The following is a 22344-nucleotide window of genomic DNA, read 5'->3' on the forward strand; positions in this document are numbered from 1 at the left end:
GCCAATCCCAGCAGGGCCAAAGGCAGGTCAGGAATTTGAAGAACAGTTCCCCCCCATGGAGACGCAAAGGGCCTGCCGCTTTTCCAAAGACAGTCGGACTTCCAGTGTCCGCTTTGACCGTACTCCAGGCAGGGTTTGGTTGGAGCTCCCGGCCTGGGGCACTCCCATGACCAGTGCCCTTCTTCCCCGCACTTGAAGCCGGCATCAGGTGGCGGTTGTTGTTCCCATACACCATTGCCCCCGCTGCTCTTCTGGGACCTTGGGGGAATCACCAGCTGCAGGGCTGGAACTAAGGCTTGGGTTTGAAAATCTACCTTCTGCGAGAACCAGCATCACGGGATGACTCTGCCTGCTCCTCCTGGGTGTTAAAACCTTAAATGCCATATTCACTAAATCTCGGACCGGGGTTTGAGGGCCTTTCAGGGTAAAGCATTAGTTAAGTGGCTTAAAAAGGTGGTTGGACTTTTGTCAGGCTTTTGAGTGATCTTAAGTTTATTAAAATTGACTTCTATATGGGAAATGGCCTGAAGCCAAGCCAGGACACCACTAAAGCATTTTATTATGTGGGCATGCCTGTCCCTACCTGCTTGATTGTCAATTTGATAACTAACCAGGTTTTTGTCTGGGAACCGCCTAGGTCAGGGTTGGTCAAATGAACCTAGTCAGGGTGCTGCTAAACAGCAAGAAAAATGCATTCCCTCTTATCTGCGGTTAGGGTGAAGGAAAGGATGTCAAAAATATCATGCCAGCACAAATCATAAGCTTGAGTTAAATATCGAAACTCCTTAATACAGGTGGTAGGATCATTGAAAAGGAGCCTAAACACTTTTCAATCTGAGATAAATTGGTGAGAGAGAAGGGAACATGAACCAGACCACTCTCTCAGTCCCGGCCACTCTCCGGAGTGGACAAAGGAGAAGGAAGGGGTTCTGCAGTCGCGTGTGCTTGCTAACTGGCCAGGTGAGTGCAGACTCGGGTTCCTCCAGCGAGGCAGGTAGATCAGGAGAAGAGGACACGGGGGGCTCCCGGTGTCCAGAATACGGAGAAGAGTGAGTAGGAGGGGAGACAAGGTGTTCAGGCAGGTCTGAAAAGGTAGACACCAAAGGGGGGAGTGTGCAGAAGCAGGAGAAGAGGAGGAATTTGCTGTAGTCAAGAGAACTTGGGAAGAAGAGCAGGAACTGCAGAGAAAGGGACAGGAGCGCAGAGAAAAGAAGGCCTGGACGTATAGAATCTCAGACTATTTGTGAGTTTACTGACAGAAATTGAGAATTCAGAGGATATTGAAATCAAAAGTGCAGCAGGCGATTAAAGTTGTTACTTCCCTGAGCTTTCTCACCCCTCCCTCCTGCCAGTCTCAGGGCGTTGACCATGGCTCAAGCTTCTGGCTAGCCGGGATTTGCACCCCACTTCCCTATCTGGGAGAGGTTTGTTAGAGGCTGCGGGTGTTGGTTCAGAAGGGCCTGAGCAAGGAGGGAGCCGGGAAGGGGAGAGAGAGAGAGAGAGAGAGAGAGAGAGAGAGAGAGAGAGACAGAGAGACTCCAGGGAGTCTGAGGGGTCTGGCTCCCGGGATAGGATGGGTGTTGGAGGCACAGTCGCCTCAGCTTTTGGGAGTTGAGGGGGTAGCAGAGGGAGGTGATGGTGAGGGGTACCCAAATATGGAGGAAGCCTTACTAGGGGCGCAGACAAGGAGTCAGAGGGTCTGGAGAAAGACAGAAGGGGAGTACTGTCAGGGGCCTGATTACGAGAGTGTTTGGCTAAGAGACCTTGAGCAGGGTGACAGGTCGTAGAGAGGGATGCGAGCAAAGAAAGAAAAAGACCTGAACATACAGGACTTCTGATTATTTGTGAGTTTGTTGACCAAAATTGTTGAGGTTGCAGAGAACGTTAAAATCGAAAGTGCTATTTTCTGGCTAGTGCAACTCATTGTCCAATTGGTATTGAGGCCAAGTTGGTTACAGAAAAAGACCAGGCATTTAGGGCCAGAGATCAGGAGCCAAACCCAATTCAGTAAGATTGGCAGTAGGCACCCCAAAGGACTGTCCTTAGGGGGCTGGGACAGAGGACTTCCCATTGTGTCTCAAACTGCAGGGGGTATGGACAGAGGGGAAGGATGTCCCCTGGTCCCTGTTCGCACATCTGTCAGGTGGTAGCCTGGTAACCCTGAGAAACATCCCGATCAGAGCTAGGGGCCCAGTGGGAGTGTCCTGGACTCTCCGGACCAGGAAGGTTCCCTGGCACAGATCTGTGGCTTTCGTCCAGCAGACAGGGACCTCGGATAAAAGAGACACAATGGAAGCCCAGGAGGGGAAGGGGGGCTGGCTTTACGGCTGGTAAAAATGGGGGTTGGCCAGGCCTTTGTTCAGGGTGAGAAGAAGGGGAAGCGGGACATTTTAGAGAAAGCACTGCAGAGCCACAGACGCAAAACACACAAACCGCTAGAAAAGGCTCAGACACACCCTCTGGGTCCCAGTCCAGGCAGAAGGTGCAGTGACTGGCAAGCCCAGTGCCAGGAGTCCTGATGTTAGCAGGAATCCCAGGAGGTAAACAACAGAGACAAAAGGCTGGAGGCCACATGAGAGAAGATAGACACAGAGAAATGTTGGACAAGAGAAACTGACCTTTCAGGGAAAGGCAGTTATTTCCAGCTCCTCTTGGTTCTAGGGTTGCAGAACAAACCCTGCAGCAGTGCCGTTCAGTGTCCTAGCGTACTGGCTTTTCAGGGCTTTCAGGTAGTAGGCCTTCCGCGGACCCTCTGTTCCCATATGAGTTTGCTGGTCCTCCGTGTCCAGAGCGACAAACAAGACGGAATAAACATACACAGAGATCCTGACCAGCAGTCACTCATTTAGACAGGCTCCGGAGGTTCAAGAGGAGAGGAGGGGTGGGCTACATCCCAGCCAAAGCAGGGCTGGGAAGGCATGGAGCCCATGTCCCTACCTCTCCCGGGCTTCGGGCACCAAATGTAAAGGTGAAACTGGGGTACAGGGAGACGGACAGACATAACTGACAGGACAAAGGGAGAGTAGAAACAGAAGTAGCTTTATTAGGGGCAAGCTCCCAGACGAGCCTCCATGAGCTAGGCGAGCTTCCATGAGCTAGGCGAGCTTCCATGAGCTAGGCCCACTGGTCACGGAAATCATCCCCAGCAGCTGGGGGCAAGGGTTTTTAAAAGGGTGGTGAGGAATGTATGGCAATTAGCATACAGGGTCCGGAAACTGAGAATTGCTTGTCAACTCCTTTCGGCTTTCTTTGAATCTAGAGCATCTTATCTGGCGGTTCTCTTATCTGGCACTGCCTGCTGCTGACCTTTGGGATGTGCAGGGAAGCACATGCAGGGCCTGGACCTGCTTCAACTTAGTCCAAACAGGGCTGCCTAGTTCGGACTCAGCCCAAACAGGAAACAAAGATCCTGAGTCCTGAAATATCACCTTTATTTGCCTACAAAGTGTTAGAGATGTATGTGTCAGTGTTATTGTTTTGAGTATAGTTACTACATCCAGAAATTTCTTGCTAAAAAGCACCATTGTCAGATAGTAAGAACATAATACTTTAAACTAGGATTTATCAGATTCCTTTGTGACAGAGAGCTGGGCCTAGAAGAAAACATTAAAAGACTATATTTCTCTGTACAGAGACTAGTTTCTGACTCTGGTGGTACGGTGCATGAGTGGTTGATAATTAAACAAAAGGCTGGTGGCTGGAATCTACCAGCTGCTTCTCAGGAGAAAGATGTGGTCATTTGTTTCCATCAAGATCTACCACCTCGGAATCCATGGATAGTTTTCACGCCACCTTTTAGGGTCTCCATGGTTTGGAATTGATTGGGTAGCAATGAATTTGGGTTAATTACTATGTGTACTTGTTTATTTTATAAACACCAGATCATTACTGTGACTTGACCAGTTACAGTAAAAATGTGCTATGGAAAAAAACTGGCATAATCTCTGGAGAAATCTTGAATGCTCTACTTATTCCAGGTTTAGTTCCACAGCAGGACATATAATCACACAGTGAGTTCAGCGTTGGGCTGCTTACTGCATGTTCAAAATGGGGGCTTATACTAGGGTTTCATGAGTTAGAATTAACTCAATGGCAGCAAGTTTTGAGATTGTGGTTTCGTATATGAATTCTTGACATTATGCATCTCCAATACTTCTGTAAGAATAACTTCTACAAAGAACTAACCTTTTGAATGGAAAGAAATCAGTGAAATTATTTTTCACATATACTCACTCCTCCCTCTCCAAAAAAGATCAGTATATAAACTCAGGTGGAAAAGTTTTAAATAGTACTTTGAAACAGGCAAAATGCATGAAAGCATTTTGACTCACCACAAATTTTACATGATAAAGCTTTTACAAAATCATAATTTTAAATCTACCCTCCCACCAATAACTAATGAAAATTTGTCAGCTTGTCATATGCAATGATAAATACCAATGTTAATAGTTTAAAATTCCATATCCTATTATTTAGCACATGTCCTATTACTTAGCAAAGGAGCCCTAGCAGTGTAGTGGTTACATATTGGGCTGTGATCTGCATGGTTGGCACTTTGAAATGACTAGCAATTCCATGGGAGAAAGACAGGGCTTTCTACTCCCTAAACAGTTACAGTCTCAGAAACCCACAAGCAGGGGCCACAAGGAGTCAGCATTGACTCAATAGGAGTGAATTTTGTGTTTTCTGGTATTACTTACCACATATTCTACTATTTAACCCAAGCTATGGAGCCTTGGAGAGGTAGTGGTTACATGTTGAACGGTGTGGGATAAAAGCTAAGCAGTTCCAAACCACCAGGCCCTCTGGAGGAGAAAGGCAGGGTTTTCTACTCTTGAAAAGGGTTAAGAGTCTTGGGAAATCACAGGAGCAGTTCTACCCCACCCTCTAGAAATGGGATCGACTCCATGGCAGTGAATATAGGTTGTTTAGATATGGCCTGTGAAGGATGGACCTTGAATAAGGAAGACTAAAGAGGAATCCATGTACTTGAGTTATGGGGCTGGTGAAGAATCCTGAAAGTGTCATGGACTGAGAAACAAATAAGTCTGTCTTGGAAGAAGTACAGCCAGAATACTCCTTAGAGGAAAGAATGGTGAGACTTCATCTCTTGTACTTTGGACATCTTTTCAGGAGAGACCATTCCTGGAGAAGGACAGCATGTGTGGTAAAGTAGAGGGACAGGGGAAAAGAGGAAGGCCTTCAGCAAGATGGATTGACACGGTGGCTGCATCATGGGTTCACACAAAGAACAACTGTGAGGATGGCACAGGAGTGGCCAGTGTTTAATTCTGCTGCAGGAACCTATTTGTTGGCACCTGACAACATTATTCAGCATAACTAAATTGTCATAGTAGCTAAGGTAGTTAGTTTATTGTGCCAACCTGACTGATAAACACAGGTGGGGTTAATTGAAGGGCGGAGGGATAAATGACTCAGTGAGCCTCGCCTTTCTGGTTCTCGGGTCTCTTGCTTTCTGATGGTCGGACCAGGGTTCAGCTGCCTTAGCCAGTTCCCTGCTTCAGCTGGCAAGGCTCACTTCCTGCAAGACATCCCTGAGGAGAAGCCACATGGACCTACCCTGATGCAGCCCTGGGTGCTAGAGCAGCCATGTGGAGAGCCCTGCCAGCGCGGAGATGCTAACACATTCAGTGATTCAGCTTTCCTCCTGCATTTGGCATCATAGAGTGTGTTTTGGGGGATGGAGGAGGACTTTGTGGATTGGTGTCTGACATCTGGGTTAATGTTGGACTTGTGGACTTGGGCAGCAGGGTTGGGATGTTTTCTTGATGTGTATTTACCCTTTATATAAAACTCTCTCTTATACATATGAGTTTTTATGGATTTGTTTCTCTAAACTACCCAGACTAACACAGTAGCCTTCATTCAAACAAAGGCAATTGTAAAACGTTCCTATTTCATCTTGTCGTTTTAAGTATACTTGATCCAAAACTATTTACCTCATTCATTTCAGAAATGCATTGCATCCCTTTACTATAACAGGACATTTTTAGATTATTTTGAACTAAAACAGAAAAATTGAAAGAAAAGCTGAATTTGTATTGATGCTATAGTACAGACTTTAATTTCCTTCCATGTTCAGTTTCAGAATGTTATAACCTGGTGTCCAAGTCAACCAGGACCACCTGGAACAGGAGGAATGAGAAGCTTTATTAAATGCTTCCCCAGGTAGCAGTCAGCTTTCACTCAAAGTCTCTGCCCTCCTCCCCCACCCCCAAGCACTACTCAAACTCCAGTTTATAAAGCAAAAGCCACCAGCGGATGGGGTGACTTTTCACATCCAATCACAACTGCACACACTGAGTGGAGTGGGAGATGAACACTTGGGAACTTCCTGACAGTATTTGTTATTGGCGTGGGTAGGAGCCCACCAAAATTTTGAATCGGGTGGCTCTGGGTGGGAGAATTAATGCAGAAGTAGCAAGCTTAAGCAATGGAAACATACAAAAGCGAGAGTTAGCAGGTTAGCAAATGATCCTTAAGGTGCTTCAATCTTAAGCAGTGGAAAAAACAGAAACTAAATTCACCTGGTTAATTAATAAACATCAGAGTAGTTCAATCTCACATATTCTCTTTCGTAAGCAAATCATTGATATGCGTGGGGCACAAATTTGGGTAATTTCTAAACAGTCATCCAACACCACATTGATACCTTGGGATCTGGCCTACATAGTAAAATGAGGGCATGTAAGTAGCTACCTCATCTGAATAATTTCGTATGGTGCTTGTATCTGAACACTGAATACCCTGATCCCGATATCCCCCCTTCCTCTCCCGTGCATCCCCCCTTCCTCTCCGTGCAGAATACTACTTTTCTGGTGCCGCCTTCTCTAGAGAGTGATGGATCCAGTCAGGCACTTCAACTAGTTTGTGGACCATCAGGGTCGTCAAGACAACTGTCATAGGGCCATGCCCACTGGGGGTAAGTCCTTCTTTTGCCCGGTACTTTTTAAACATAAACGCCGTCTCACCAGGCAAAAGATATAAATGGAGGAAAGGGAAGAAGGCACAAAGTGTTGGCATGTGTGGATCTGGATCACTTGCTAAATCTGTTGGAGAGACTGCACATATTTCATAAGTGAATGATTCTGGATCTCTGCCAGCCTTTGGTCTAGTACCCAGAGTAAAAGTGGTAGAGGGCTCCCAAACATGATTCCATAGGGAGTAAACCCTTCCTGGTAAGGGGTACACCTTACCTGCAGAAGAGCCCATGGAAATAAGTAGAGTCCCGTTTCCCCGATTTCCAAAATAAGCTTTGTTAGTGTCGTTTTCAAGGTCCTATACATCGTCTCAATCTGGCTAGACTTTGGGGTCTACAGACATGATGCAATTTCCACTTTGTGCCTAGGTCTTGGGCTATGGCCTGGGAAATTGGAGCCACAAAGCTAGGACCATTGTCTGATCCAATAGTCGATGGCACCCCTTACCTAGGAATGATTTCATGTAGCAACGTTTTTGTTACCACTAGGGCCATTTCTGTGCAAGTAACAAATGCTTCTGACCATCTAAGAAAGTGTTTACCAAAACCAATAAGTACCCATTGCCTGTGCTAGAGGACTTACCTCCGTGAAATCAATCCCCCACCTTTCTGCTGGAATCAATTCCCATTCCTGGAAACCCAGGAAACTTTTCCCTTTCTTGGCACTCACAAGCTTGGCACCTGGAGGCAACATCTTGTGACAGGTTAGTTAGATTAGGGATGGCAAACTGAAGCGAGGAAAAGAGCCTTCATTGTTGTCTCGCCCAGATGTGTAACTGAATGGAGGTCTACCAGAGGGTGGCACGGTACGGACTGGGCATGTGGCACGGACAGCCTCCCATCTGGTAGTGTCCACCATTCAGAGGAGCGTTTAATGGCTCCCCTGAGGCACTTTTTATTGTCCTCCTCTTCTGTATAGACTGGACAGTCCAGTACTTGAGGGGTCTGGAAGGTCATTCCTGGAAGTATGGACACGGTTGGGACTGGACCTCGGGCCACCTCTCTGGCTGTTTTGTTGGCCAGCCAGTTTCCAATGGCACTGAGGTTTTTCCCCTTTTGATGTCTAGGGCAGTCATAAATTCCACTTTCTTAGGGAGTCAAACCACTTCCATCAGCTGCTGTAGTTTTTGACTATCCTTTATAGTCTTTGCTCTTACTGTTAAGAGGCCCCTTTCTTCAAGTCCAAAACAGTATAAGCCTGGTGTTCTGGAGGAAGTAAATGGAGCAGAATATTGGGGTTGGAGACTGTGGGATGAATAGGCTGTACACGTCTGTTTACTTCTCTTAAATCTTTGTTTAGTTCTCTTAAATCTTGGACAGGTCTATAGTCATGGGTGCCTGGTTTCTGGACTGACCGTAGTGAAGTAGTCCAAGCCAACTTGCATGGCACGAGGATGCCTGCCTCGAATAGTCCATGAATAGGGGGCGCAATCCCCTACCAAGCAGCTTGGTGCATGGGGTATTGTTTTACCCGGAAAGGGGTTGCTGTTGAATGTAGGTTCACTACCACTGTGTGTCTGTGCATTGCAAAATCGGGAAAATTCAATTCAGCCCAAACTCCTGGGAATTCTGTAATAATTCTCATTATTAAGGTATCTAATAATGAGCTTGTTGTGGGGGGCATTGATCCATAAAGTACATACTTTCTGGACAGGGGGACAGTAGATGGTAGCCCCCAATTTGTGCAATAAATCTCATCCCAAAAGGGGTTTTGTTACTATCTGGTAACACTAAAAATGAGTGGGTGACTCACTAATGTACCAAATCTACAAGCCTCTCAGGAGCCCTGGCCCTGTCAATTCTCTTCTTCCACAGACAAAGCGAGCCTTTCTTTTCTTTCTCTTCCCCCTCCTTCCTTGTCTAGGGTCGGGGTGGGCAGTGCAATCCTGCTTCCAATGTTGCACTCTCTTTACACAAGGCACATTGATCCCTACTTAATAGGACATTTCTATGCTTCCCTTCCTGGTCTGTCTTTTCTTCCTTTGGGAATTGCAGAGGGGACTCATGCAAGGCAGCTGCCCAAACTCTAATCTGTTTGTTTGCTTGCTTTTTGTCTTCCTTTGCCTTTTTCGGTATCCCTGTTGGTATAAACCTTTTGTGTTACTTCCCATAACTGGGCCGTTTTCATAGCCGCCAACCCTTTTAGTTTCTGCAACTTTATTTTCATTGGGGCCACCTGGGTGTCAAATGCCATATTTAACTCCTTAGCATGTTCAGGGGCTTGAAGATCAACTGGGGTACATATCTCATAAACTTCCTGTAGACACTCAAGAAAGGCTGCCAGGGATTCTGTTGGTCCCTGGATGACCTCAGTAGTGCTGGAAAATTCATCGACTTTCAAGCAGCTCCCTTCAACCCGCGCATTGAAGCCTGGTGGAATGCTCCAGGGGCTTGAAATCTCGTCAGAGTATAGGGGTCCCAATCTGGTTAAACAAGGGGGAAAAATCTTTCTATTCTCTCCACACCTTTCCTTCCCTCTGCATTTTCTTTTAATGCCTTCCTGGCTTCTTCTCTAGACAACTTTACTCCATAATCATCAGAAAATCCTGTTACAAATCTCCTAGAAAATACCATAAGGGTGTCTGGGGTTTACTGGTGCTAATCCCCCATGGATTGCATCAATCTTCTGTCCCTGTCCCTATACTTGAAATATTTATAATACCTTCAGGTATCAGAAGAACCACGCTGGGCAACAAAATCCATCTGCTGGCCTGTTTCTTGGCAAAATACTTTCGGAATTTAAGTATTCCTCAATTTCATTATTTTTAAACCCTCTGAGTTTCTCCCAATTTAAAATGAGGAAAATCCAGAGGGAGCTCATAATGGGATCCTCTGGGTATCCAGGTGTCCACGGACTGAGCGCTACCTCCTCCTGTGTGCATAGCAAAATAGGTGACGAAGGAGGACAATTTCCATGGAGCTGGTCACATCTAATGGATCCTACAGGTCCAAAAGGGAAGCTACAAGAAGAGAGTCTAGTAGCAGGGCTCCTGTTCCTGTCATGGACTAACAAAAAGGTCTCACAAGGGAGAGAAAATGAAAGCAATCTATCTTTGGGTCAAGGAATTCCTCAGAAACGGTTTCAAAAAGAAATAAACCATATGTCTGGGGACAATCTTCCAGACAACCTGTTCCCTTTGAACTCCCCTCCCAATGTGTCAGTACAGCCAGGAGTTCCATGCCTGCAATGGGACCCCAGCACTGCAAGGCAAGGTTCTTTGTCACCTTGTGAGGAAAAAAATCATAATTTGACCAAACACAGCCAAAGGCAAGATTTACAAAAAGAGAGAAATAGAAAGATACGCTAGGTTGAGGCCCTTTTGCCTCTTCAGATATTTAGATAACCTTGAAGATCACTGTGTGAGGCTGGGTTGACTGGAGAAACAAATCCAGGCATACTCATATATGTCCATATATGAGGGCTTTACATAAAGAAGTAATTATTTATCAAGAAAACACCCCAACCCAGTCCAGATCAAGTCCATAAGACTGATACTACTCCAAAAGTCCAATATTGGGCCATACATTCCTACTCAGACTCCTGCAGCCTATGACGGAGAATGCAGGAAGATCATAGGCCGGTAGGTAAAGCGTCTGGAAGCTCCACTGGAGGCGGGTGCATCTCCAGGGCTCTGGCTGCCATCAGTGAGTGGCTCTTTTACCAGAAGGAGAAGCAGATAAAAAGCGTGTGGCCCGCCTCCCAGAAGAAAGAGAGGTGGAGGCCAGCCCCAGGAAGTTCTTTATCTCGGTCACCCTCCAATCAAACTGTGACCTAATTGACCGACTAAACTCCATCCACATGTTCCTATAGGAGCCAAGTTAGCACAGAAAACCTATCACAATCATATAGAACAAAGATTAATTATAGCAAATATCACGAATACTACATTCATACTAAGTATGCTTAAATGGCCAAACATCTGGTTTATGTTAGTTTACTGATCTAGCCAACTTCACTCTTCTGTTAGAAATAAAGTGGGTCTTGAATCTTCCAACTTTATGGCAACTTTATGGCAGTTGTAAAAGGTGGATGATTTAATTGTGTAACAATGTCACTAGAACTTAGTTATGATAAATCACTTTTCTCTTTTTGGAAAGTTTTGTATTTGAAACTTAATAAAACTTAGTGTACATTAAATACACACACACACAGCCCAAATCAATCTGTTAATAACTAGTCCACTCTCCAGAAGCTGTAACGACTAATCCTAAATTTTAAAAAGTATAAGAATTGGGCTGATGGTGCCTACAGCCATGACAAATGACACCATAAAAGTAGTAACCAAGGAGAATTTAGTGACTTTAATGCCCAGCCTTAAGGCAAGGGAACAGGAGTCAGATGAGGCAAAACCCACGAAACTTCAGCTTGCCTGGGGTATATATAGTCAGAAAAACATCCGCTGTAAAAAGAGTTCCCAAAGGAATGAGAGAACAGAGCTCACCGTCAGAACTTGGATAAGGGTACCACACGGGGTCGCCGGAGATGAGAAGAAAATCCTCGAATAGTCTGACTAATGGAGTCCCTGTCAAGTGGCACATGACAGACAAAGGGGGAGCTTCCCAAAGGGAGACCAAGCAGGTGGTCGCCTGTCTGTGACCTTCGTGGGTACTTTAGGTGCATTTTGACTTGCGGATAACCGTATGTGTTAGGATGGGTTGACAAGAGGAACAAATCCAATAACACGCGTATGTGTGTAAGAGAGAGCTTTGCATCCAGAAGTTGTCATATATGAGGAAAACCTCCCAGCCCCGTCCAGATCAAGTCCATAAATCTGAAACTAGTCTGCTACGATTGTAGCTCTCTGCAGACTCACTCAGACACATGCAACGAGCAGATGCAGGAAGATCACCAGCCGGTGAGGGAAGAGTCTGGTAGATCAAATGGCAGTGGATGCATCTCCGGGGCTCCCAAAGGTCTCTGCATGGCCCTTTAACAGAGAGGTGAAGGTAGAGAGAACGCGGGAGGTTCCCATGACCCTCCTTCTGAAGGGGTCATGCCCACAAGGAAGCACCACCCAGGCTGTAACCTGATTACCAGGCTAGGTCATACAACGTAACCACAGAATCAGGTGTTACCCTCAACGACCCTGTAGGTGAGGCTGTGGAGAGTAAGGAAAGAAAGATGTCCCCCAACTCACCAGAACCGACATGGAAGAGAAGCTTCTGTCTTTGAGCAGGTCTCTCTCTGCAGGGCAGTTTGCTGCTGGGCAGTTGCCAGGGGACCCAGCCGAAAGGGCTAGGGATGCCTCTCCTTGTTGGTACCCGGCACTGGGAAGACCCACAGGGAGGTTGCCCCTCAAATTGGGCAGTGGGACTTATCCCAGATGAGCCCCCAAAAGTTATACGCTGTTTCCTAGTCAATCAGGACCACCCCGAACAGAAAGAATGAGAAGTTTTGTTAAAAGCTGGCAAACAGGAGTCAGCTATCCTTCAAAATCTCTCAGCCTTGATGGGGTCTTCCGCTGGCTTGGCTGATTTTTGCCTTCAGGGTCGTAAGAGTAGCACAATGTCTCATCACCAGTAATGACCTTGGGGGAAAGTCGGTGTAGCTTCAGATTGTTCTTTCAAAGCAGGGCATGTGTCCAGTCAGGGCTCTTTTTCCTGGTCAGTCAGAATCCGAGCCACCAATTTCACAGCGACTCTTCTCATTTCCAAATCTTCCATTAAAATTTGCTGCAGCAAGCTCCAGGATGGATCAGATAACTTCCCTCTGTCTTCAATGGCTCGTTTCCAGTCTTTTAACACAAGTGCATGAATTGTGTCAACATTTTCATCAGTTTGGAAAATTGACAGACATCCAGAACTAGGTTTGTCATCAATCAACATTTCACCTTTTTTGAAGCAAGGAAATCATACATTTGAGTTTTCCCCATAGCGCTGTCCTTGTAAGCTGTGTTCAACATCAGAACAGTTTCTGCGGCATTTTTCCTGAGCAGGAAATGAAATTTCATAGCCGCATACTGTTCTCTTAAATCAGCCACACAAAAAATGAGGTTTGAGTGAAACTGCTTTTATGAAAAAATTCACTGTGACCAAAAAGAACCTTCCCACGCCATGCCACTGGGTGCACTAATCAGATCTAGTTGCTTTGCTGCTCGCCTAGCAGGAAAAATGCATACACTGAAAACTCCACCCTGAGGAGCTTTCATCCATTTCTTTGGGGGTACCCCCTCTTATACTTCAATGTTACATAAGGACAATGTTACATAGCACAAGTTCATGAGAACATGAAAATTTCTGAGAAATGCTAGCTCCACCTGTAGGCTTCATTTCTGCCAAAGCACAGCTGAAATAAGGATTCTTCCTGGTTAACAAATCAAAACCAAACCCAAAACAAACCCACTGCCATCAAGTCAATTCCAACTCACAGCAACCCTATATAGGGTTTTTGAGAAAGTATTTTTTTAATAAATCACTTTATTGGAGGATCTTACAGCTCTTATAACAAGCCATACGTCAATTGGGCTGCTAACTGCAAGTTCAATTGTCTGAAAACTGAGCCACTCAGCAGGAGAAAGACGCTCCCATAAACTATTAGTCTCAGAAACCCACAGGGCCAGTTCTTCCCTGTCCTATAAGTCACTATGAGTCTGAGCTGATGAGATGGCAGTGGGTTGAGTTACTATTGGATCACTTTAATTTTATTCAAGTCCTTCCTGAATTCCCTGGCATCCAACCCCACTGGCATTCACATAAAATGTTGTAAACCCCTCTCCTGGATTAAGAGAAGAACACCACTTCCCACAAATCCCAATTTAATTTGAATGTCCCCCCAACTCATTCCTGGTGCTATCTGCTGGAGGAAAAACAAGGTGGTGGTATCAATAAACGGGATGTCAGCTGGTGGTTACTCGTCATCCTGTCTCCAATCTCACCTCGAGTTAGGATGCAGGTGGGTGGGCCTCAGCACCTGCCGGGGTGGAGAAAAGGGTGTCCCAATAGGAGATGGAAGGAGCTTCAGGGAACCACCAGGGTCAAGTCTGAGAGAGGCCGGTCCATGCACTGTGCATATCCCTGTGCAGGGTGAGACTGGGTGATTTCAGAACTGTCCTGTCCATGTGCACTGGAGTGAGGGTGAGGTCATTTGACTTGTGGGAAGTGATGTTTACACACACACACACACACACACACACACACACACACACACACACTCCTTTCTTCAAGTGACTCCAAATGGGACACGGAAAGACGTAAAGAATCTTGGCAAGACTCTCTTTTAGGATTTACTCCATCTGTTGCTTGTCCTGATAGTTTTGGTCAGCAGGTCAGTAGCTGCTGTCCTCGTGGTTTCTCCCAGCTGTTCTCAGGAACACGGAGTCTCCGCAGCTGTTTTCCTCTCTTGTCAACACAAGGTGTCCTGTGTGTGTGCCTGCTTCCTGTGTTCATTTCTTCTGTACTATGTCAACACTCTCCCTGAGACTTCACACTGCAGAATCTGCTTCGGAAGAAATGAAAGGGATGCACCTTCTGCTAATGGAAAAACACCATTTAAGATGTATTTGATACTTGTGTTAAGTCAGGTTGACTAGAGAAACAAATCCGGAGACATTCATATACCTATAAGAAAGAGCTTTTATATCAAGAAGTAATTGCAAGCTATGAAAACATTCCAGCCCAATCCAGATCAAGTCCATAAGTCTCATAGTAGCCTATAAGTCTCTCTTCAGACTCACATGACCATAAGGACAGATGCAAAATGCAGGAAGAGCCCTGGCAAGTGCATGTAAAGTGCCATGGATTTAGGGGTGGTGGACTCATCTCCAGGGTGCTCACAGACCTCCATGTGCTGCCAACAGGAAAGCAAAAGCAGAGAGAGAGAGAGAGGGAGGGAGGTTCCCAGGACCCTTCTAATGAGGAGGGCGTGCTCACAGAAGGCCTCATCAGGCTGTGACTTGATTGACAGGCTAGACTCCACAGCCACACTTCAAATTGACATGAAATTATGTAACTACCACAATAATGTAATTCTGTTTCCCCACAGCATTTCCAAATATTTCCACCAAAATTTTACTGATGTCAAAGGAAAGAAGATGTGTGGCCTCAGAAGTCTTGAGGCTGGACATGAAGCAGCACATTTTTAAAAAATGGACAAATAAACATTTCTTTAATGTCTCATATTTCCATTTAAGAACTCATATGGTTTTAAATTTTTATTTCACAACACATTATTATTGGTTTTACTGAAAAATATTTCTCTACCCCCATCCTTCAAACTTTGGGTAACATTTTCTCCAGAAATATATATGTCCTATTTATCTTACTGTCTTTCCACCTGGGAATCTTTTGTGTGTCATATCATAATGATGGTGGTGGTGACAATGAGAACAATGGTAACTGTGATGGCCACAAAAATTGTGGGTAATCCATGATCTAAAGTGATTACTTTATATCATCAATTATGCAAAGTCCCCGGCAAGCATTTAATCCTTACAACAATCTTAAAAGTTAGTGTGGGGTTCTCCAACCACCCCCTCTGTGAGGGTTTTCACAGCATTCACCGTGGCCAGAGTGGCAGTGGAGAGGCAACACAGTCTTGAGAAAGCTCTTGGTGCCCTGAAGTCAGCCTAAGGGAGGCAAAGGAGGAGTCAGTGAAACCTGGGCCTGACAAAGTGGCCACAAAGCCACAAAGGGAAGCAGGCAAAGATAAATCTTCAGACAAAAAGTGCAAGCAAAAGAAAAGGGGAACAAAGGGAAAACGGGTGGACATAGCTAATCAAGAAACTAAAGAGTCACCTGCTGAAATGGAGAAAAGAAAAAGGAGGAGAGTCCAGCCTCTGGTGAAGCAAGAGAAAAAGAATCCAAGCCTGATTAATTTTTATCTGCCATGTCTTATCAGTGTGCCCCATGAGCTCCCTTCTTGTACAATAATTTATCAACTATTTTGTAAATGCAAGTTTTTCAATAGCTCCAGAAACATTTTTAAGAAGGAGGTGTGTTAGTCTGTGTACACTAGAGAAACAAATTCATGGCCACTCATATGTGCATAAGAAAGAGCTTGTATACAAGAGCAATTGAACATTGAGAAAACATACCAGCCCAGTCCAGATCACGTCCATAAGTCTGATATTAGCCCATATGTCTGATACCAGTCTATCAAGTCCTCTTCACACTCATGAAACACATTGAATGATGCCGAATGCAGGGCGTTCACAGGCCAGTAGGTATAATCGTGTGCATCCAGTGTTGGTAGAAGCATCTCATGCTGGCAGGGCTCTTCACGTGGTTTCTCTGGGTCCGAGGGCACAGGGTCTAGCAGCATAGGGCCATGCATCTCTTCAGTAGAGAATCTCTCATGGAGTGAGCTGAGGGAGTGTGTATCCTTTCTCCAAGGAGGAAGTACCTGAGTTCCCAGAATCCTCAGGAGAAGGCCATGCCCACACAGAGGACTCATCCTGATTGACAGGCTAGACTCCACCCGTACACTCTTAATCCTCAAATTGACACCAGATTAAGTAACTACCACAAGAGGAAATCCAACTTCATCTCAGTTTTTTTTTTAGTGTAAATGCTGGGTTTTTTTAAAGATGTAAAATCATCTTTATTGGTTATTTATTTAGGGGTTACAACCAGAAAATAGTAGGATGGTGAAGTGTGGGAATATTTGATTGTCTTGGGTGTCAACATAACATTCCATAGGATGGGGGAAGTTTTTGCATCCCTAATACAAAACATATTCAATGAGAATTTGGAGTCACCGTCATGCATTTGTATGACTTGAGAATTTAAAGTTTTGTTTCCATGTGGTTGTTTTAGTCGAATTGTGGCTGAAAACCATTCTGTCATCATCGCTTTCTTGTCAGAACTGTGTATGTTCTGTAGCACCTTTGGTTATGGTAGTTCAGTTTTCCTGATAACTTTGTTAGGTGCTGTGCCAGGTCGGATATTTGAGTGTGTAGTGCATGCGACATTAAATTGTGAATTACTGAGACTTAGGATGTAACAGCTCATCAACATTTGAAGATAATGGCACATGAAAACCATTTTTTAAAAATTGCCTCCAAATTTAAAGCTGGAAAGTCACTGGAATTTATAAAAAAATTGTTATTTATGTGCCATTTTAGGGTTTGGTATGAGCATTAAGAATTGTGTACACAGGGGTCTCAGGGAGGAAAAGAGCCAGTCAGGGTGCGGTGTAGCAACGATGAAAAATACAACTTTCCTCTAGTTCCTAAATGCTTCCTCCCCAATCCCACTGTCATGATCCGAATTCTACCTCGCAAGTCTGGCTAGACCAGAGGATGTACACTGGTACAGATAGGAACTGGAAACACGGGGAATCCAGGGCGGATGATCCCTTCAGGACCAGTGGTGTGAATGGCGATGCTGGGAGGGTAGAGGGAGGGTGGGTTGGAAAGAGGGAACCGATCACAAGGAACTATATGTGACCTCCTCCTTGGGGGATGGACAGCAGAAAGGTGGGTGAAGGGAGAAGTCGGACAGGGCCAGATATGTCAAAATAATAATTTGTAAATTATCGGGGGGTCCATGAGGGAAGGGGGAAAAATGAGGACCTGATACCAGGGGTTTAAGTGGAGAGCAAATGTTTTGAGAATGATGAGGGCAATGAATGTACAACTGTGCTTTACACAATTGATGTACGTAAGGATTGTGATAAGAGTTGTATAGCCTCTAAAAAAAGAATTGTGTACACGATGTCCCTTCACTGGAGCATACCGCAACAGAGGACAATACTGAGGATAAATGGCAGGGATTAGTCCAGTCTGAACCCCCACAGTGGGGCAAACCAAAAAGGGATCATAATAGATCAGCAATGGGAGCAAAGCAAACCTACAAAGCCCTTGAGGAGCCCCCAAAATAGACTTCAGTTTATGAACGACAATTCCTGGAATTCCCCTAGAACCAGTGGGGAGAGACTCAAAAAGGTCAGCGGACAGACCTGGAATTATGTAAGCTTTGGGTTTTGTTTTTGCTAGTTATTATTTTCTTATTGTTTTCTTTCCTTTTCCTTTTTTTATTCAACTTTTGTTTGGTCTCTGTTATTGTTGGTTTGACTTCCTATATAAGATAGACATGGGAAGCAAGCTGGAGAGGCAAAGCAATGGGACTGACAGGACCAGAGGGACATGGGCAGAGGAGGAGCCGGCGAAGGGAGTGGTGAGCAAACAATGCCATAGACAGGGGATCAACTAGGGAATTAATATCAACAACAAGGAGGACGTAGAGATCCTGAGCGTGTTGGAGCAACAACAATCTAGCTGAGAGGAGAGGCAGAAGAAAGGCGAGTGTAATGGTGGGGCAGGAGGAAGGTAAAAGTAAACAGAGGAAAGATCTAGGAAGCAAAGCTATGAATAGAGGTATAAACATAGGTGCGCACTTATATGAATATATTAATTCATTAAAATATAGGTATTGACCTATGTACCTATATTTATATGGCAATATATTGAGGGAGTGAACACACTTTGGGCCTCTGCTCAAGCCCTCCCTCAATGCAAGAACGCTTTGTGCTAACAACCTGGCATTCTGTGATGTTCACCCTCCTGGCACAGCACGATTGCTGAAGACCAAATGGGTGCTTAACAAATGTGGTGAGGAAAACTGATGCCTGGCTATCAAAAGATATAGCTTGAAGTTAAACAAGCAGCCGTCTAGCAGAGAAGCAACAAGCCCACATGGAAGAAGCACACCAGCCTGGGAAATCATGAGGTGTTGATGGGATCAGGCAACAGGCATTAGAAGACCCCACACAAACAAACAAAAACATATTGTTGAGAATGAGGAGGGCCAGAGCAGACACCCAAAACCCATCTGTAGACAATGGGACATCCCTTCACAGAAGGGTAACAAGGAAAGGATGAGTCCACTAGAGCACAGTATAGCACTGATGAAACACTCAATATTCCTCTGGTTCCTTGAGGCTTCGTCTCACAAACACCCTCATGATCATGACCCCAATCCTGCCTTTCACTGCGGGCTAGACCAGAGCATGTATGCAGGTACAGATAAGAGATAAGAGCTCACGACACATGGAATCCAGAAACAGAAATGGGAGTATCAATACCAGGAGGATAGGGGAAAGGGGAAACTATTGCAATGATTGACACATCACCACCACCACCACCACCACCCCTAGGGAGATGAACAACAGAAACCATGGTAGGGAGGGAGACAGTGGTCGGTGTAAGATATGAAAATAGTAATAGTATATAATTTATCAAGGGGTCATGAGGGGGAGAGAGGGGAGGGGGAGGGTGGGATGAAAAGAGGAGCTGATACCAAGGGTTCAAATGGAAAATAAATGTCTAGAAAAGAATGATGGCAACATATGTGCAAATATGCTTGATACAATTGACATATAGATTGTTATAAGAGCTGTAAGAGCCCCCAATCTAATGATCTTTTAATAATAATAAAAAATAATTGTGTACAAATTGTTCATGATGTCACTGTACTGATCTCAAAACAACCAATAAATGCCAGTTACAAAAGGAAAAAAATTAGTGTGAAATTCGGTACCTGGACTGTTTGCCCAAGGGGGAACTGGCAAGCTCCAAACCCATGTGATTTGGTAGGGTCCACACTCATACACACATGCACAGAGCAGCCAAGAGTTAAGCCACAGTTTTATTAACGCACAGAGACACTTCAAAAGAAAAGAAGCCAGTCTCTCTCCTGGGTTACGAAAGAGCGCCTTAAGCACAGTTCAGAAACCTTTCACTCTAGGGGTGAAGTGGCCCCCTCGCAGGTTGACATGAGGCTGTTGTCCCAGGGGACGTTTCTAGTTTTCACATGCCACTTGCAAATGGGAGAAGGCTGCTGCTTTGCAGGTGGTCAAACAACTTTCTAATCAGTTGCTCAGTTCCATTTTATCTGAACTGCTGCTCTGGGTCAGCATGTCCCAGAATTATCTTTGAGAACAGTCTTGTGTCAGAATTTTAGTGGGTCCTGACTTTAAGATTACGGTGTTTACCAAGTCAGTTCTCCCAGAGCCCTTTGTTCATGTCTTGTTTCACAGGTCATTTGTTTTTCTCTGAGCAGACAGGACAGAAGTCTCTGTTCTGTGCCTGTCAGTAAGTGTACTGAAATCCAGCAGGGGAGCAAAAGGAGAGACAATTAGAGCCGAGATAGAGGCAAGAGTGGTTCACACGTGTAACTGGACAGGGTCAAAACGCAGAGGACTTCCTAGTGGCAAGCCTTCTCTCATAATAACATTTTAAGCTACGTTCCCAAGAGAATGGCCCAGGGAGAGCCAGCTAGGGCCATCTGTGGACTACATTTCACCCTCAGCACTAATTTCCCCAGAATTTCTTGACCTCCAAATTATCCTGGGGGAACAGAGTGTGCTTGGATTGAAATTCCCCAAATCCTCAAGCCCCCACCAATGTTTAAACTTCCCTTGCACTTGTGCAAAATGACCCTTTTTTGGTCTTTGACTTCTAGCTTTTAGGTCTTGGCATGACTTCCCTGTGGAGGCTTCAATAAAGCACTGCAGAGTTGCCTCTGTGTCTCCTGGAGTAAAAGACAAGGACCTAATTCCGGTAGCAGTACCATCACTATCTTCATTTTGTCCCCAAGCTAAACAAGACAAAGAAGTGGTAAAATAACCTGCTGCTTACACATTTTTGCTAGAAAGCAGAGGACTTATAATAGGAATCCACACAATGAGGTGAATTGTTCATTTTTTTATTAAGAAGAGACTCACAGTGTTGTACTACAAGTCCCAGTGGGGCCAGGTGTCCCCAAATTTAGGATTGACACTTGAGCCAATTAACAAGGCTCCAACAGTAAAATATGCAACTAGAGTTCTACAGGAGGGCTACTTCAGGACAAAGTATAAGATGCGAAATGATGCCAACATTGAGTTTAGAGCTTCTCTTTCATCTCTCAGATATTTTGAGACTTTATCAAGTGCTGAATGGAATGATGTTACCTAATGTGATTTTTGTTATTTCCTTCTCTTTTTTGGCACGTGCAGGGTAAGTTTATCTCATTGCTTATGGCAGCCTTCTGACCTGGGATTGATTGATTGTCATATTTCTGGATGACCACTCACCAGTCTTATTCTGTCCTGACTCATCTTCCATGTTTACTTCTACGAAGTGTCAGTATTAGACTTTTCCCTTAACATTGTTCACTCTACTTTTACCAGGGTTCTCTGGATGAACTTTCAAGTAGCTAAAGATTTTAGCCAAGGCTGAGCTATATCTTTATAGTAGTTATACAGTAAACATGAGGGTACAAATCAGGCTATATATGCAAACTAATTCTAATGGAGCAACTAGATAATGAAAGTTTCCTCTCTTAGTTCTCCTTGTTATTTTATCTGGCTAAAATTTATTCACTGACCTATTTTTAAGAAAACTGCAGAATTTTATTAAAGTCTCCTGAGGGAAGCCAGGCCAATAGCTAAAGGTTAAAGAAGTCCAAGACCAGAAATGGCTCGTTTTGCACAAGTACAAATCTAACAGGTCTGAGCAAGAAGCACTCATTGGAGCAGAATGTCAGTCTTTTGTAAATCTCTGGTTAAAGCCATTAGTCGCTGTCCTATTCACGAACTTATATGATTGAGAACCAGGACATTTACATTTTGCATTTATTGCCAGCACCATGTTATCTCTAAAGAAGAGTTTTGTATACTTCATTCAGGAAATAGGAGCTATATAAGATGTTTCCCCTGTGCATAAATTGTGTTAGGTAGCCGGAATAGGGAATAAGGGGGCGGGGGGGAGGGGGTTGTCTCCCCTGGGCTTGCAATAGGGCCACAAGAAAGGGGTTGGAAAAGAAATTAAACGCACAAATTAGACACCTATGGGAAAATCCAGAACTGAGCATGCTCAGACACAAGCGCTCTAGGCCCTGGCGGAAGCCAACTTGGGCACACCCACCTTAGGCGCCAGCAATAAGACACCACCCAGGTGCGCTTAACCCCAGCCAATAAGGTAGACCAACACCTTTAACCACGCCTCCCAGCCCGAAAAGCTAGAAGGCTGCCACCTGAAGGCTGCTCCTTTCACTCCTTTCTTTCAGGCTTGCCTGACAGGCGCTGCTCCAGCCCCACTCAGGCGTCTCTCCTGGCCCCTGGGATTTGCTGGATGTGCACGCAGCGTTGTGTGATCCCGTTCCTGCATTCTTTCCACGTGTTTTGTTTTATTTTCCCACATTCCATTGTGATCTCCTGCCCGGCTCTTGCATAGACTTTCCAGAAACAGCGTGTACTTTTGAGGCGGTAGGTAATACCTGAAACTTCCCTTCTCCTCATAAAAGTCATTTGGATTACAACTGTGCAGTTGACAGTAACTGAATTCAATTCAATGTTCAAATATGGAAATCGGTTTATTTCAGGCAGCTGGCAGCATTTACTCAAAAATTGTTTGGTTCAACAG

The sequence above is a fragment of the Echinops telfairi genome, unplaced genomic scaffold, assembly GCF_000313985.2.
Source record: "Echinops telfairi isolate 266 unplaced genomic scaffold, ASM31398v2 ScPeMD7_7467;HRSCAF=8505_0, whole genome shotgun sequence".
NCBI lineage: Eukaryota > Metazoa > Chordata > Mammalia > Afrosoricida > Tenrecidae > Echinops > Echinops telfairi.